This window comes from Acomys minous (assembly GCF_964271855.1).
Source record: "Acomys minous genome assembly, chromosome: 4".
NCBI classification, from domain to species: Eukaryota; Metazoa; Chordata; class Mammalia; order Rodentia; family Muridae; genus Acomys; species Acomys minous.
Window position 1 is genome coordinate 107,261,183 of NC_140486.1, and position 17,983 is coordinate 107,279,165.

The 17,983-nt window shown below is 41.9% G+C and overlaps 1 pseudogene across 1 annotated transcript; it reads right to left on the reverse strand.

Moving 5' to 3' along the window:
* Positions 1 to 17,087: 17,087 nt before the first annotated feature.
* On the reverse strand, positions 17,088 to 17,716 carry LOC311595558 (nucleoside diphosphate kinase B-like; annotated as a pseudogene). Its single transcript has one exon. The product of its transcript is annotated as a nucleoside diphosphate kinase B-like (transcript).
* Positions 17,717 to 17,983: the final 267 nt, after the last annotated feature.

The following is a 17,983-nucleotide window of genomic DNA, read 5'->3' on the forward strand; positions in this document are numbered from 1 at the left end:
TAAAAAGTATAATTGATGGAGCATGCAATAGGAGCCAGGGGGTCAACAGTTGTACTAATTCAATAGCTCTTGTGCTTTGTCGGACGCTCCCACTGACCCTAGGAAGCTGAACGCAGAGACGCCACATCCACCGTAGAGCAAAGAAACCTGGGGATCCAGTTGTCAAACCATTTGCCGAATAATCACACAACTGGTGAATATACCAAAATTCGAATGTTTTCTGTCGTTAAGCCATTCTTGTTTTTGTTTTTGTTTTTCAAGACAGGGTTTCTCTGTGTAGCCTTGGCTGTTCTGGACTCACTCTGTAGACTAGGCTGGCCTCAAACTCACAGCGATCTGCCTGCCTCTGCTGGGATTAAAGGCATGCACCGCCATGCCCGGCTCGTTACGCCATTCTTTTGCTAGAAATATATATGATGCCATATAAAATAATGGATGGGCTTACTTATAGCAGAAATCTTCTGTAGCTTCAAAATTATGACTACATGAAAATAATTTTTAAATTACAGGTAAACTGTATGTGAAGCGTCTTAAATACACTTGCATTCACAGAAGAAAGGAATGCGTGCAGATCCAGGTAGGTGCTGAATGCCCTTTACTTCAAGCAGAAAAAGGCGATCTCTGTGAGTCTGAGGTCAACCTGGTCTACATAGTGAATTCCAGGCTGGTGGGAGTTACATAGTAAGACCCTGTATGAAAAAAAAAGAAAGAAAAGAAAAAGAAAAAGAGAAAGAGAAAGAGAAAGAAAAGAAAGAAGGAAGGAAGGAAGGAAGGAAGGAAAAAAGAAAGAAAAGAAAGAAAGAAAGAAAGAAAGAAAGAAAGAAAGACACACGAAGACAAAATCCTCAGGAATCTTTAGCCAGGTGTGGGGACACACGCCTTTAACTTCATCACTCAGGCACAAGGACAAGAGGACCCTGAGTTTGAGGCCAACATGAGCTATTCCAGGAGAGTCTCTAACTGAAAGATTTTCCTCCCGAGAGCCTAAGGTGTAGCAGAAACAGGAAATGGATGGAAAAATAGAAACAATGCTGGAAGGTGAAATAAATCCCTTAGTCCTCAGCCCTTGGCTTGGAGCCTGACAAGCAAAAGAGAAAGTTTAAGAGTCCTGCAGGAAGTCAAGGCCCTAATTAAGTTGTATTAAGCAGAGCCAACATGAGAACAGACACATGACTGAGAAGACTAAATCAGTAGAATCTAAGCACAAATGGAGGCGATCCGGCCCCTTGATGGTTGCAAAGCAGAACAAAGTGGTGACTTGGGGGTGAGGTTGTTGCTTGTGTGAGTAATAATTGCTCCCACCCAGAATTTTGGAAATTTATTATGTAGCTAGCCTTGTGCTCATAAAGGCATAATATCTTCATAAGAACAACTAAAAGCAAGGTATTTAATCTCGGCACTCAGAAGGCAGAAGCAGGGGGATCTCTGAGAATTTAAGGCCAGCCTGGTCTACAGAGTGAGACTCTGTCTCAACAATAAAAAATTACTAATGTTGTTTTGGACATGACAATTTAGTGGAAGAGAAAAGGCGCGAGGACTGAACATAGTTACACGTTGTGATGATGGTTACGTAGAAGTGGAGTCCTCAGAGGACACAATGAAAGGAGACAACTTCATTCTGCTGGAAGTGAAGAAGGTGCTGAAGAGATGGCTCAACAGGTATTATGAGCAAGGGCTGCTCTTCCAGAGGACCTGGGTTCAAGTCCCAGCAGCCACAAGACAGCTCCCACATGTCTGTCATTCCAGTTCCAGGGGATCTGACACCCTCACTCACACATACATGCAAACAAAGCACCAATGCATGTTAAATAAATAACAAATCACTTAAGAGAAGCAAAGGCAATGCTGAATAAATACCACTTAAATTGAAAGAGAAATAACAAAAAGAGTTACCCGTGGGTGACAAAGAATTGTAGAGAGATTTTTCTTTAATTAGGCTAGAATCTTTAAATGCTTAAACAACATATGATTTAGCCCCTTAAGTCTTATTTGTTCCTTCCCTAGGCTGGAGACACCTGAATTAATTGCAGATCTATAGCTGACCATTGATCGCCTATGAGCTGGTTTATAGGCATTATATTTGTCCTAGTTGAAGATTATTTCCAGGAGCTGGGCACACTGGCACATGGATGCAGCCCCAGCTGCTGAGTCAGCTAAAGGAGGAGGGTCACCTCAGTCCATGAGTTCGTCTGAGCCAACATCGTGTGAGCAGCAGTGTCAGTAGGAGACAGAAGGGAAAAGAGAGAAGGAGTCGGATTATGTCTGTGTTTGCTCTCTTCTGGACTTCAAGTCTGTCCGTGGTCCCTCCTAAGCTAGAAGGGTAGCACCCTGCGGCTCCGGGTTCCTACTTCATCCTGAGAAAGAAAGGGGGGAGAAAAAGGAAGAATTTCCAAAGTTATATCTTATTGTTGTTGTCATTGTTGTTTTTGTTGTTTTGTTTTGTTTTACGTTGTTTCGTTTCGGGGAGCACCTGGGATTAGACACAGAACCCTGCACGTGTTCTTATACCAACTGAGCCCAAGCAATCCCTATCTTTCAAGAGATCCCGGTGTGACACAGGAGCAGGGAGATCAAAGAAAGTCCCTCTTCTTGGGTCTTTCTATTACCCTGCGTGGCTCGCTGGCGTGGAGACAGCGTAGTTGGGGTATGAGCAGTAAACCCATTGAGCTTTGGTTCAAAGCCACATTTAAAGATGACAAGTTCGTTTCAAATTTAAGAGTAACTTGGCTGAGAACTCGGGATTTCAGACAGTCCTCCCTAATTTGTTTCATCTCATCGAGTCTTCTTAGGATCGCCAAGTGACCTAAACTAGCTTGAGCGTCGCTATCGTCAGGTCTTTGGGGGAAGATGTGTCAGTAACCTCTACCGGTGAGATGAGAAACGAGAGCCTTCGCTCCTGAAACCCAGTGACCAGGATGACATAGCATCTGTGAAAGCAAATGTCATAGGAAATTCTGTCACTTACAAAAATATCCATGACCACTTGTCACAACAGGAAAACACACACCATGGTGAGCTATAGGCATATTTAGAAGGGCGGGGGGGGGGGGAACAAGGCAAGTTTTTAAAGACAAAAATAAGGGGAAATTTTATCAGACGTTGTGGCATACATACAGTTATACAGTGCTGTGAGGGTTTTCAGGGTCGAGTGAGATATTTTTATGCACTTGGAAAGCCACCTTGGGGGAGAAAAGGAAGAGGAAGAGGAGGGACTGGCATCAGGGACATACACTGGAGCCACCACAGCAGGTCATAGGTCATGCAGAGTTAGCTGGGAGACCCCAGAGCAAACACTTCCTGGCAGAATTCAATTTTCCATGGATTTTCCCCTTATATACAATTTTCCTCGTACTTTTCTTCCTTGTCTTTGCAATTATGCTACTATGGTTACTGGGGCCTGAGCATGTCTGTCACCTACTTCTGTTATGTCAGACAGGACCTGGAAGAAATAGACGGAGAGGGCGACAAGACTCAGGACAGTTCTCTCTGAGGAGTCAATGGGTCCCTCCTCCTTTTCCTCCTCCCCTTTCCCCTCCCATGTTTTTCTCACCTCCTTCCCTGACAATGAAAGACAAGCTCCAAGATTTCCTGCAGTCCTAGGCAAAATGAAAATAGAAATAGACCTCTTTTTCCCTGCATCAACTTAGACAAGTTTAGAAAGTAAAAATAATCAAGATTCATTTTGATACTTCAAAATAAGAGAAGAGCCCGGGATTCAAATCTGGGGTCAAATTTCCAGGAAGAAATCAGTAAGGTATGAACACATGCCTGGAACATTCCTCAGAGTTCTAGCTGGGATGGGCCTGCAGTGTTCATGAGGTCTAAATCTGTGCCTGTAGCCAAGCGTACTGCCACATATATCCCGGGACACCCACCCTGTGGACGATTAACTAACAGTTCTTTAAAGTCTGCGTGAGCATGAGCTGTGACAAAAAACACAAAAGGAAAAAGCTAAGCACCTGTTAGATATGCTAATAGAGCTCTCCTGAGGTTTACCAGAGCAGTAGAAAATGTATTCTGCAATGGCGCGTCATTATATTTGTTAAAACGATGCTTATACGGGTGGTACCATCTCCCAGCAGCTACTAGCCTCCAAACTGGCATGAACATAAAAAAAAAAAACACCACACTCTGCTATTGAGCCATCTAGATTTCTAGGAGGAGAGCGTTCTCAATTCCAGATGTCTTATTGCTACCAGCATCCCCCATCATTGCCTTGCACTGTTCTCTTCATTATTGTTCACATAATCTCAGGGCACAAAACTCAGCTGGCCATCATTTTAATTGCAGAGTTGGAGCTTTGTCCCTGTTCCCTTTTGGTCTCCTCCACAAAGGAGAAGATGCGCTTTTAGAGCTAATTACACAAATACCAGTTTCAGCATCATTGTATCCTCTAACAGCTTTCAATTAGATGCAATGATACTGTATTTGGATCCGAGCTTTGTGCAGCCTCAAAAGCTCCAATTTGAAAGACTGTGCAGGGCCAGAGATCTCTCTGCTACATTTTAAATATTAATGTTTTCTGCAGACTTCAGAACTCCGTGTAGAACTAAACAAATGTAGGTATTAAAAATATTTTCTGGGTGTTTTATGATATTTAAACAATTAAGCATGTATTAATTATTATTATAAATCACCCCTATTTAGTAATATTTTACAGAACAAATACAAACTAATTTTAAAAAACCACACTCTGCAGCTGTTGGATGTAAGATCATTATGAAATTAAGAGAACACTAAGAATTCCAATTAGGAAACTGTCAACAAGGAAAGGAACAAAGATGGGCTGAGGGATTTCTTCTGAGCTGGCATTTTCTCAATGCAGAAAACCCTAAGACGGCTCCGCTTCCTGCCCCTACTATAACTGGGCACACTATTACTTAGGCAACAATTAAGCACACTGTTACTGGGTTTAGCCCAGTTCTGACACATATGGCCTAGTGTGACATCCTATATCCCAGAAGGACTTGAGGTCCTTTGCAAGAGTATTCAGACAGTCTGACCCCTGGAGTACCCACGCATGGGTGACCCTTTGTGTTAATGCTGTTGTCATAAATCTAAAGTGAGGAGTTCTAGAACAAATTTTTCATCCCACCCACATTCTTAACCTCTCTTGCCCCCAGCTTCCTACTGACACTACTACCTAAAGTAAGAGAGGAAATCTCTACTCTGAGAGGAAGTAAAGTTCCAGTAAAAAAAATACCAAGACAATTTCCAGCAAATTCCTCAAGGAGTAAGAAGATGCAGCAGCCTGTTGCCTGTATCAGAGGTGATGGGGAAATGAATTTCTTCCTGTCTCCCTGTTCACACCCAAGCTGCTTCATCAGAGAAAGATCTGGAGAAGAGAAGAAGGGACGGTTCGGTGCCGTAGGTACAGGACGAACCCCGGTCTCACCCGGCTTCCGAGAGCTACGCTGAAGAGAATCCGCGGGCTGCTCAAAACGCAGAGGCGAAGGCTGCGTGGTAATGTGACATCACCAAATACCTTGGTTTGAAATTTTCATTTTTCATTCAAGGACAAAATCCGTCCAGTCAAGGGAAACAGAAGAAAGAAGAAAATACACGTAAGTTGTACATGAAAGCTGGTGCTTTGGCTAACATTTGGAAGTGGTTTGTGACAAAGATGCATGCAAAATGATGATCTTGCTATGCAATTCCAGAATACATCCGCCAATGTAAGGAAAGGAAAGGAAGGAGAAGATGCGTTTAAGTGTTCTCAGTGGAGGGCGGGGGTCAACAGAAGCTGCATAACATGATGTCTGAACTTGCCAGCGAAATGGGTTGGAAAGTGTTTCCAAAGTTCGTTGTCCAACAGTGGATGTGAAACTGTTAAGCAACCAAGGAAAAAGCCATAAGGGGAATCGAATGAAGAAAATATAATCATCAACTCTCAAATCAGAGAGGCTTATGCACTGTAGATTCACTCTTTGATAAAATTCCAGGGAGGTGAATTACCCAAAGTTGTCATCGCTGGCAGTAATCTTCTGCTTTAATGGGATTTTATTGGAAACAGTTAATGCTACCAGGAATCGCTATAGTATCGCTCTTGGAGTATTTTACAATCGTGTCACTTAGCACAGGCATGCCTGGTGAATATTAATAGCTACATTCCAAGCTGTTCATCAGCAGTGACCTTCAAGCTTGCTAACTACCGTACGTGAAGCTCGAATTAGAAGGAAGAGATCCGGCCCCAGACTCTAGTTTCTTCATGACCTGGAAGCCGGGAAATGAGGGGCTGAGGAGACCAGAGTCTCATCTGTGGGCTGTTCACCTAATGCTAAATTTACTTAATTACAACCATCTTTGCACTTGAATGTATTTCTCCAATGTATTTTTGCATTAAGAATAATCACCTTTCTATACAACATGGTCAGTATATAAATATAGAGACTATTCCTGGAGATTTTACAGCTATAGGAATAGAAATCAAAAGAGTACAACAGAAATTCTAGAAATAGATTTTCATATAAGTAGAAGCTTTCTATATATGGGTGTTGTTAGATATCAGTAGGAAAAGGGTATATTTAATGCCTACTATTGAAGCATTTTGTTATCTACATGGGGAAAATTACCCATGTTTTATGTCATACTCAAAAATAAGAAGTACAGAGAGCAATATAAGAGCATAGGGAAAGGGGCTGGAGAGATGGCTCAGTGGTTAAAAGCACTTGTCTGCTCTTCCAAAGGACCTGGTTCAATTCCCAAAACCCACATGGTAGCTCATACCTGTCTGTAACTCTAATTCCAAGGGATCTGACACCTTCACACTAATACACATAAAAGTAAATAAATTATTTTTTAATAAAAGAACATATGGAAAGATTTTTAGACATTAGTTTAGGAAAAAATTTCTTAACAAAGATTGCTTTTTTAAAAAGGATTTTACTATTTCGCATGTGTGGTGTGTGTGTGTGTGTGTGTGTGTGTGTGTGTGTGTGTGTGTCCCAGTATATGTATTGTACCACGTGTATGCAGGTTCTTATAGCAGCCAGCAGAGGGAGATGGAATTGGAGTTACAGACATTGTGAGACTACTCAGCATGAGTGCCAGGAACCAAACCAAAGGTTTCTGCAAGGGCTACAAGTGTTCTTAACTGCTGAGCCATCTCTCCAGCCTCCAAAACTATTTCTCAAATATAAATCCTAGAGAAAAATTTGTGTAAATTTAAATTTAAAAATATGGGCTGGGCATGATGGCAACCCACCTATAATCCCAGCACTCAGGAGGCTGAGACAGGAGGAACACATCTGTAAGAACAGCCTGTCTGAAAAATAAAAAAATGTGTGTAACATGCATGGATAAAAATATGTGCCATGAAAAAATATGTGCCACAGAGAATATACTTACAAACATTCGTAGTTATCATTAGCTCCTACAAGGAAATAAGAAAAGTATGTTAAAGCTCCATTACAAAATGAGCAAACCCTCTATATAAGGAATTTATGGGAGGGAAATCCGAATGTTCTGCTAGTAAACACTCAATCTCATTCCTAGTTGAAGTATGAATTAAAATAGAACATAAAATTAATACATATTGTTTCAGCTGATCAAGACTTGAAGATTGTAAGTTGTTTGGATTTGGTTTGGTTTTGTTTATAGTCCTGAGATCTTATACGCTGGTTGATTAAAAATGCATAATCGGGGTCTATCTTTGGGAGCCAATATGGTAATACCTTGCAAAGTTGATGATGCCCATATGCAAGGACCAGCAAGTATAGTCCATTTTATACTCCTTAAGGAAACTCTTGCAAATGCACAAGAACGTATATACCATTATGGTCATGGCATCATCAAAAGGAACTAGAAAAAATTATAGTATATTTATATGATGAAATGTTAGTTTCAAAAGCGGATTGCATTGGCATGTATCCATGTGGATAAATCTTTCTGACAAGTATGAGTTCAGAAGATGCAGAAGAATTTACATAGTTGGTTATATTCTGGTCTCTCTACGTATTTTTGTATGTGCGTATCTATCAACATGTCCATCTATCTGTCTTTGTCTGTGTGTCTTCTCTCTTTTCAGTACACACGAGAGGTCGGTGCTCTTCCACTAAGCTATATCTCCTGCCCTCTTTATTCTTGTTGATTTTTAAGTTTAAGAGTAAGGGCATTTTGCCTGCATAGACATCCATGCAGCAGGCAGAAGAAGACATTGGATACCCTGGAACTGGGGTTGTAGATGACTATTAACTGCCATGTGGGTGCTGAGAATTGAACTTAGTCTCCCTGGAAGAGCAATCAGTGATCTTAACCACGAAGCCACCTCTTCGGCCACTTTTCTTGTTATGTCGAGATAGGATCTTGCTAAATTTTAGCCTAGGCTAGCCTTGAACTTGTGACACTACCGCCTTGGCCTATCAACATCAACATTTCTTTTTGAAAGATTGTGCAGAGATTTCTCATAGGTTTCCAGTGCCTACTCACGTACGTGTGGAGCTGAAGAGCTCTTGGTGTGCATTGGACAACAGTCCTTTATCGGATTTGCCTTTGCAGATATTTCTTCCTCCAAGCCTTGTCGTCTCACTTTCTTCAGTATGTTTTGCAAAGAAATCATCCTTCACTATAATGAACTCCAACTTACCAACAGTCGCTTCATGGATAGGTCTTTGGAGTTATATCTGAAAGGTCTCTGCATTATTCCTGATTATGTGGGTATTCTCTGATGTCACCCAGGAGTTTTGTGGCTTCGTAATTTACCTTCAGGCCTATGATTCACTTTGAGTTCACAACCTTCTTGGTATTCTCTGAGAGCCCCAAGTTCATGGTTTCTCTCAGTCACCATTATAAATCTCTTGTTCTTCCATCCTTCCAGCTCAATTCACTTGTATCACTGAAGAAGACTCAATTTGCCTGTATTAGATTTTAGCTACTAAAGACTCTGTCATTTGGACCACATTGTCATGGGCAGTAACTACTTCCTTGTTTTTCTGTCATCTCCTAGTCATACCAAAGTACATGTGTATTCAATGTTTATGTTTTCTTCCCAGTTGGAACTGAGTCATTGTTTCTATAAATGCCATTACATCATTATATTAAAAAAAGTTTAGACCAATGCCTGAGGAAGTAAACAGAGACATGAACACTTGGCATGGTTGTTGTTGTTGTTGTTGTTGTTGTTGTTGTTGTTGTTGTTGTTGTTAGGTGGGGAAGTCACAGTAGGAAGAGCTTGAGACAGCTGGTCACATTGCATCCGGAGTCAGAAGAGAGCAATCAGTGCAAGCCTGACTCCTTCCTCAGTTCTTTCCCGTCTAGGATCCCCATCTAGGGGATACCGTCGCCCACAGTGGTGGGCTTTCCATACCAATGGCGTAATCAACATAATTACCACACGCATGCCAGAGAGATTTTGTCAACTGGCATTAATATAACCATCACAGCAAGCAAATAGAAAATTTTAAATTAGAAAATAAAAGATACCATCTATTTCCTAAATCTTTCCTCTCTTATCTATTTGAAATTCAAAAGAAAGGGAGACCTTGTATCTTTTTTTTAGTTTTAGTTTTACTTCCTCAATTTCCTTCTTCAAGAGCTTGAAGTTTTCATCAACAGGACTCACACTTGCTTGGTTAGAGTCACCCCAAGATAGTCAATATTATTTGTGGCTACTGTGACCGGTGATGTTTCCCCTATTTGTTTCTCTGCCTGTTTGTCATTTGTATATAGGAGAACTAATGATTTTTTAATCTAATCATGTATCCAGTGTCTTTGCTGAAAGAGTTATCAGCTATACAAGTTCCCTGGTAAAATTCTTGGGCGTGCTTATGTATACTATCATATTATCTGCAAATAGCAACACTTTGACTTTTTCCTTTCCAATTTGTATTCCCTTGATCTCCTTCAGTTGCCTTATTTCTCTAGCTAAGACATCAAGCACTATACTGACTATGGATGGCCAGAGTGGACAACCTTGTCTTAATCCTGATTTTTAGTGGAATTGCTTTGAGTGTCTCTCCATTTAATTTGATGTTGGCTATCAGATTGCTCTATATTGCCTTTATTATGTTTAAGTATGTCCCTTGTATCCCTTACTTCTTCTAGAATTTTATCATGAAAGGGTGTTAGAGTTTGTCAAAGGCTTTTTCAGCATCTAATGAAATGATCATGTGATTTTTTTTCTTTCAGTTTATTTATATGGTGGATTACATTAGTAGGTTTTCTTATGTTGAATCGTCTCTGTAGGTCTGGGATGAAGCCTACTTGATCATGGTGGGTGATCTATTTGATGTGTTCTTGGATTCGATTTATGAGTATTTTACTGAGTATATTTGCATCAATGTTCATGAGGGAAATTGGTCTGTAATTCTCAATTCTCTTCTTTATTGGATTTATGTAGTTTGGTTATCAGTGTGACTGTGACGTCATAATATGAATTTGGCAGTGTTCATTCTGCTTCTATTTTGTGATTTTTTTTTTTAGTTGTTGTTGAGAGACTTTTAATAACTTTTTGTATTTCCTTAGGGGTAATGGGTCTACTAAATTGTTTATCTGATCTTGATTTAACGTTGGTAAGTAGTATCTATTGAGAAAGTTTCTTTTAGATTTCCCAGTTTTGTGGAGTACAGGTTTTTTAAATAAGACCTAATAATTCTTTGGATTTCCTCCATGTCTGTTGTTATATCCCCCTTTTTGTGTTGGATTTCATTAATGTGGATATTCTCTTTCTGTCTTTTAGCTAGTTTGGATAAGGGCTTAGCTATCTTGCTGACTTTCTCAAAGAACTAATTCTTTTTTTCATTGATTCTTTGTACTGCTCTCTTTGTTGCTATTTTATTGACTTCAGCCCTGAGTTTGATTATTTCCTGCCATCTACTCCTCTTGGGAATTTTTTTTTTCTGTTGTTGTTGTTGTTCTAGAGCTTTCAGGTATGCTCTCAAGTTGCTAGTATGAGATCTCTCCAATTTCTTGATGAAAGGGTTAGTGCTATGAAATATTCCTCTTGGTCCTGTTTTCATTGTGTCCCATAAGTTTGGGTATGCTGTGCATTCATTTTCATTGAATTCTAGGAATTCCTTAATTTCTTTATTTCTGTCTTGACTCAGTTCAGTAGGGAGTTATCCAGTTTCCATGAGTTTGTAGACTTTCTGTTGTTTCTGTTGGTGTTGAAATCCAACTTTAATCAATGGTAGTCTGATGGAATTCAGGGGGTTGATTCAATTTTCTTGGGTCTATTGAGACTTGCTTTGTGACCAAGTGTATGGTCAATTTTGGAGAATTTTCTGTGGGGTGCTAAGAAGAAGGTAAGTTTTTTATGTTTGAGCAAAATGTTTTGTAGATATCTATTAGGCATATTTGATTCATAATGTATGTTAGTTCCATTATTTTTCTGTTTAGTTTTTGCCTGGATGACCTGTCCATTGGTGAAGGTGAGGTACTGAAGTCTCACTATTAATATGTGAGGTTTAATGTGTGAATTAAGATTTAGTGTATGTCTTTCACAAATGTATATGTCCTTGTGTTTGGTGAATAGATGTTAAGAATTGAAACATCATCTTGGTTGATTTTTCATTTGATGAGTATGAAATGTCTTTCCCCATCTCTTTTGATTAATTTTGGTTTTATGTCTATTTTATTAGATATTAGAATAGCTATACCACATTGTTTCTTGGGTCCATTTACTTGGAAAATCTTTTTCCAACCCTTTATTCTGAGGTAATGTATACCTTTCATATTAAGATATGTGTTTCTTGTTTGTAGAAAAATAATGGATCCTGTTTTCCTACCCATTCTCTTAGCCTGTGTCTTTTTATTTGGGGTATTGAGTCCATTGATATTGATATTGAGAGATATTAATTACCAATGATTGTGAATTCCTGTTATTTTGGTGCTGATGGTGGTGGTGGTGGTGGTGGTTTTGCTAGTGCAAGGTTATTTATTGCCTGTGGTTTTGTGGGTGTAGTTAACACCCTTTGGTTGGAGTTTTCCTTCTAGTACCTTCTGTAGGGCTGGATTTGTGTATAGATATTAAATTTGATTTTGTCATGAAATACCTTGTTTTTTCTATCCGTGATAATTGAAAGTTTTGCTGGATGTACTAGCCTTGACTGGCATCTATGATCTTCTAGAGTCTGTAAGATAGCTGTCCATACCCTTCTGGATTTTAGAGGCTCTGTTGAGAAGTAGGATGTACTTCTAATAGGTCTGCCTTTATGTGTTACTTGGCCTTTTCCCTTGCAAGCTTTAATATTCTTTCTTTGTTTTGTATGTTTTGATCATTATGAGGTGTAGTACTTTCCTTTCTAGTATAATCTATTTGGTGTTCTGGAAGCTTCTTCTACTTTTACAGGCATCTTTTTCTTTCTTTTTTTTCTTTTTTTTTCAAATCTCATTTGTTTTATTTATTTTTTTTTCATTTTTTTCTACTTTATTAATTTATTCTTGTTACATCTCAATGGTTATCCCATCCCTTGTATCCTCCCATTCTTCCCTCCCTCCCATTTTTCCCTTATTCCCCTCCCCTATGACTGTTCCTGAGGGGGATTACCTCCCCCTCTATATGTTCATAGGGTATCAAGTCTCTTTTTGGTAACCTGCTGTCCTTCCTCTGAGTGCCACCAGGTCTCCCCCTCCAGGGGACATGGTCAAAGGTGAGGCACCAGAGTATGTGAAAAAGTAATATCCCACTCTCCACTCTACTGTGGAGAGTGTTCTGTCCATTGGCTAGATCTGGGTAGGGGTTTAAGGTTTACCGCCTGTATTGTCCTTGGCTGGTGCCATAGTTTGAGCGGGACCCCTGTGCCCAAATCTGCCTATCATAATGTTCTACTTGTAGGATTCTAGGACCCTCTGGATCCTTCTACTTAGGCATCTTTTTCTTTAGTCTATGATTTTGTCAAAAAGATTTTCTGGACCTTTGAGCTGAGAATCTCCTTTTTCCTGTACTCCTATTATTCTATTGGCCTTTTCTTACTGTCCAAGATTTCCTGGATGTTTTATGTCAGGAACTTTTTAGATTTAAATTTTTCTTCAATTTCTTTCCCTCTTTTTTAAACCTTTTTTCTATTGATCTTCGTGAATTTCACATCATGCATCCCAATCACACTAATTTCCACATCCCTCCATACCCACCCTCTGCCCTTGCAAGACCCCACCACCACCAAAGAAAACAAACAAAAAACTAAACAACAACAAAATCCCACAATAGAAGCTATGGTGTGTCATGGCGTGACACAAAATACCCTCTTGTTCAAAGAGCTTCACGTGCAAGTGTTCATTGCAACGAGCCATTGGTCTGGTGCTGGCTTCGGCCATACTTTCAATACTGGATCCTCCCCAGGACTCCTCTTGGATATTCTTTTGTTCGCCTATTTCATGGAGATCCTGCAGCTTTAGCTCTGAAGCACTGGCCCTTTCACATGCTCCAGCAGCTCATAGATGGAATAGATATTGGGGTGGACCAACTCAGAGCCCTAGTCCTAGATCTGCGTGGTAGGTGAGTTGGTCTATCCTCCAGTTCTCCTGCACCCACACTACCAGTGCTAGCTCTACTGTGCTTCCAGGTAAGGTTCCAGGCAAGGTTTCCTGTGCACTGCAGCCAGTGAGGAGTGGGGCCAGCACTCCCACCTGCCTTAGGAGAGGCATCTTTGCTGTACCCACGCCACTGCATGGCCGGCAAGGTGTGTGGCCAGGTCTCCTGAGATCACTCCCTCAGTGCCGGGGTCACCGGCACATGTACCACCAGGGCCAGCTCTACTGTGCTGCCCAGGTGAGGGATGGGGACAGTTCTGTTCATCCCTCAGACATCTATATGACCTCAGGTAGCAGCCCAGACCAGGGATAGCCACGTGGCCTTTGGTGCTAATATGGGCCACAGACCTTAATTAACACAGAACCTTGATACTGTGAAGCCATGGACCCAGTCATGGCCTTCAGCAGCATCCCAGGCTGGGACCTCACCATGCTCTCAGGTCCCAAGCTACTGACATCATGCTGTTCCTCACCACCCTTAAGTCTCTAGCTCCACCACCCTCAATTTGTATTTTATTCATTGCTTCTATTTCCATGTTCAGGTCTTGAGCAGTTTTATTCATTTCCTTTAATTGTTTGGGATTTTTCTTGGCTTTCTTGGAATTCTTGAAAAGATTTATTTTCTCTATTTTTTTTTTGTTGTTGTTGTTGTTGGTTGTCTTCTCCTCAATTTCTTTAAGAGATTGTTTTTATTTTCTTTTTAAGGATCTCTATCATCCTTATAAGGCTGGTTTTAAGACTGCTTTCTTGTGTTTCAGATGTATTCGAATATTCAGGCTCTGTTGTAAGATCGCTGGGCTCTGGTGGTGCCACATTGCCCTGGCTGTTGTTTATTGTGTTCTTACTGCCATTTAGGCATTTAGGTATCTCGGTTTGGGATGGTTAAAGGTCTAGGTGCTGATTTCTGAGTTCGTCTTAGTTGGATGAGTGTTTTGTTCTTTGATTTATGTTTCCTCTCTGGTTTTCTGGTCTTTGTGGCCTGTAGTGCCAGCATGACCTCTGACCCAGTAGTGAGATTTTGTTCAAGTTGGGGGCTAGACTTGTGGCAGCTACCTTGGCCTTTGGTGAAACAGGGGTCTCTGCCTGAGTTGGGGGTGGGATAAGATGAGGAGGAGGAAAGTGAGGATTGGGGGAACTGAGTGACTGCAGGAAGTCCACTAGTGGGCTGCCTATCTGCTGTCCTGGTGGCTGGTGTGGCATCTGATCCTGCAGGGTCTCTGCTTGGGTTCTAGGATCTGTTTCTCTAACTAGCTTGGCCTACACCTGTTTTTCAAACAGGCATGGCCTGCTCCTGAGCAAATGAAGTCCATCAGACTTGGGGCCTGGAGCACAACAGAACAAGGGGAAAATGGGGGTGGACAGTAGAATGAATCAGTGGGAGCCAAATCTAGGGAGTAGGGCAGTTCCACAGGCAAGAGGGCCATTCATCTGTTCCTCTGAATAATGTGGCCTGTACCTGAACAGTAGATGTCAGAGGGACTTGGGGCCAGGGGCTTGGCAGTGAGGTGGGCAGTGATGTGGGGCAGAAGTGGGGGTGGACTGGCATGGGTCTTTGGGAACCAAATTTAGGGAATGGGGCAGTTCCACAGGGAGGTGGGTCACTCACCTGTTCTTCTGACTGGTGGCCTGTACCTGAGCAGTGGGACTCTGGAATCTGTAATCCACCTGAATTGGAGTTAGTGGCACAGCAGTGGGAGGAGAAGGGGGAGGGGGAGGTAGGAGGGGGAGGAGCTGTGGCGTGGGTCTCTGGAAACCAAATCTTAGGGAGTGAAGGAGTTCTGAGGGCAAGCAGATCTCTCATTTGTTCTGACTGGTATGGCCTGCTACTGAGCCTTGTATCTTAGCTGTCTCAGTCAATGTTCAATTGCTGTGAAGAGACACCATGAACCATGGTACCTCTTATAATGGAAAGCATTTCACTGGGGCTGGTTTACGGGTCAAAAGTTTAGTCCATTGTCACCATGGTGGGAAGCATGACAGCATGCAGATAGACATGGTGCTGAAGAAGGAGCTGAGAGCTTTATATCTAGAATGGAAGGCAGCAATCAGATAGAGAACCATTGGGTATGGCTTGGGCTTCTCTAACTGTAAAGTCTACCACCAGTGACACACTTCCTCCAGGGCCACACCTCCCAAAAGTGCCACTCCCTAATGGGTAAGTATTCTAATATATGAGCCTATTGTGGTCATTCTTATTCAAGCCACCACAGTTGGTGTGTGTGTGTGTGTGTGTGTGTGTGTGTGTGTGTGTGTGTGTGTATCAAGTTTTTCTTTTTGTTCTCGCTTTTCCCACATAGTTAGGCACCTTATTTTCAGTCTGCTATCCTTCCATCGTAGCTGGAATCTTTCCTCTAATGCTGTACATAACAAGTTGAGTAGAAAGTCAGTCTGGTTCAGTATCGATTGAGCAGAAGAATGAGGAAGTCAGCCCTTGGTCTCAAACCTCCCAAGGGAGGGCTCAGAAGAACTTAACTCAACCTGAAGTGATGTCCACACTGTGCGATGAGCCCCCTCCACACATGCATGATTGCCCAGAATTGATGTCAGGAAGACAACACTCAGCTCAGAGTGAAAGCATATCTTCAGTGAACAAGCTCACACCTGTTCGGGGCAGAGGGCAGAGGCACAAACACCAGGGCGTGGGGGTGGAACATGGAATGTGCGTTCTGAGCCAGTTAAGGAAATTCAAAATAGTCTCGGAACCATCATTCATCAAGTGCTTTCCTCAATACTTAAGGAATCTCCTCCGAGAAAGTAAAAATGGAAGCACAACTCATCTTGAAACGTCCTTGACTATTTAGGGGTGAGGTCTATTTATGGAACCTGCTGAACTTGGACCAGCTGTGTGGGGAGATCCACCCTTATCCAGCTTCCTAGGAGAGAATTAATGATCAGTGAACTCAAACTAGAGCTGAAAGCAGCAACACTCTTCGTTCTTGTTTAGGATTAGAGAGGGAGTTGACGTTACAAAGAAACATGGCCCTTTGTCCAAAGGCCAAAGGAGATTAACTAGAAGCCAGACCTGGGACTCTCAAGCTCTGGATTCCTAGTTCATAGAATTGTTGGGTAGTTTTATACATCACAAGCACGATTCTCCCTCTGAGGTTTCCTCTTCAGTCCTTCTCTCTCTGTATTTGTTGTACATCTGTTTATTGAATATCTTCACATCAAGCATTCGCTGTGTCCAAAGCATGGCCAAGTACTCGCCATGATGCAGAGTCATGGATGCGTAACATCCGGGAGCACAGCTCCAGGAGTCTGACACTCCATTTCTGTCCATACAGGTTGTGCCTCTGCATAGCAGACTCCTAACTACTTATCCACAACCCATATGAAGTAATTTAATGGATCCAGTGGATATTCAATGATTCAATGGAGATTAGCAATACATAAGAATGTCAAGTCAGTATATGTTTAATAACACGCTGAGGCTCTAGTGAACGTTGTTGTATATCAAGGTCTGTCAATGGTTTTGTTTTATTTTGTTTTTTGGATTTTTTTGTTTGGTTTTGGTTTAAATCTCAAGTTTTGCAGGGTAGTGATCATCCAGTCTCTCTTCCATTCTTTTTTCTTTCTTTCTTTCTTTTTCCCCCAATTCCAAAGTCTTTATTGTTTTAGAAAAGAGGATCCGTTCATTCAGTGGGATGAAGAGCTGTGTCCAGGAACCCTTCAGTAATGCTGAGAAGGGCCCTTGTTTATCCACCTCTACTCACACACCCAGTCATGGGCACAAGACTTGTAGTCAACCAGTTCTTCGCGCGTAAAGCATAGACCAATCTCTTTCTCAACACTTTCCACTGAACCGCTGCTGTGTATGGTGTTCCTGCCAACTTGAATGGAGAAATCCCCCCAAATGGCGCCTGGCTTAGAATCAGCTGGATTGGTCTTTCCCAGCATCACTCGGCCTGTTTTCACCACATCGAGCCGCTCCCAGACCACGGCCACCAGAGGCCCCGAGTTCATGTACTTCACCAGCTTCGGTAAGAAAGGACGGTCTTTCACATCAGTATAGTGCGGCTTCAAGTGCTCTTCAGAAGCCTGAAGGAACTTCACGGCCTCCAGGTGGCCCTTTCTCCTCGAAGCGCTTGATGGTCTCGCCCACCAGGCTGCGCTGCACGCTATCTGGCACGATGGCAATGAATGTACACTTGAGGTTGGCCATGGTCCAAAAGTCTGCAGGTCGGCCTGGAGTCAGCGATGAGCGATGGGAGGAAAGACACTCCTCTCCTCCGTTCTTATCTCCTCCAAGGAAGGAATTCAGCCAAGAGACACACACACAGTTTAAATGCAAGTTTATTTAGCAAAACAAAGACTCTTTTTAAGTTTTCACTTTTTAATCAATTAATTTATTCACTTTACATACCGATCATAACCCCCTCCTTCCTCTCCTCCCTGTCCCCCTTCCCTCCCTTTCCTCCTCCCCTATTTTTCAGAAAAGGGGAGCCCCATACCCACCCACCCACCCACCCCATCTCATCTCCTCTTCCCCTGTGGCCTGGCAAGACAGTCACTTCAG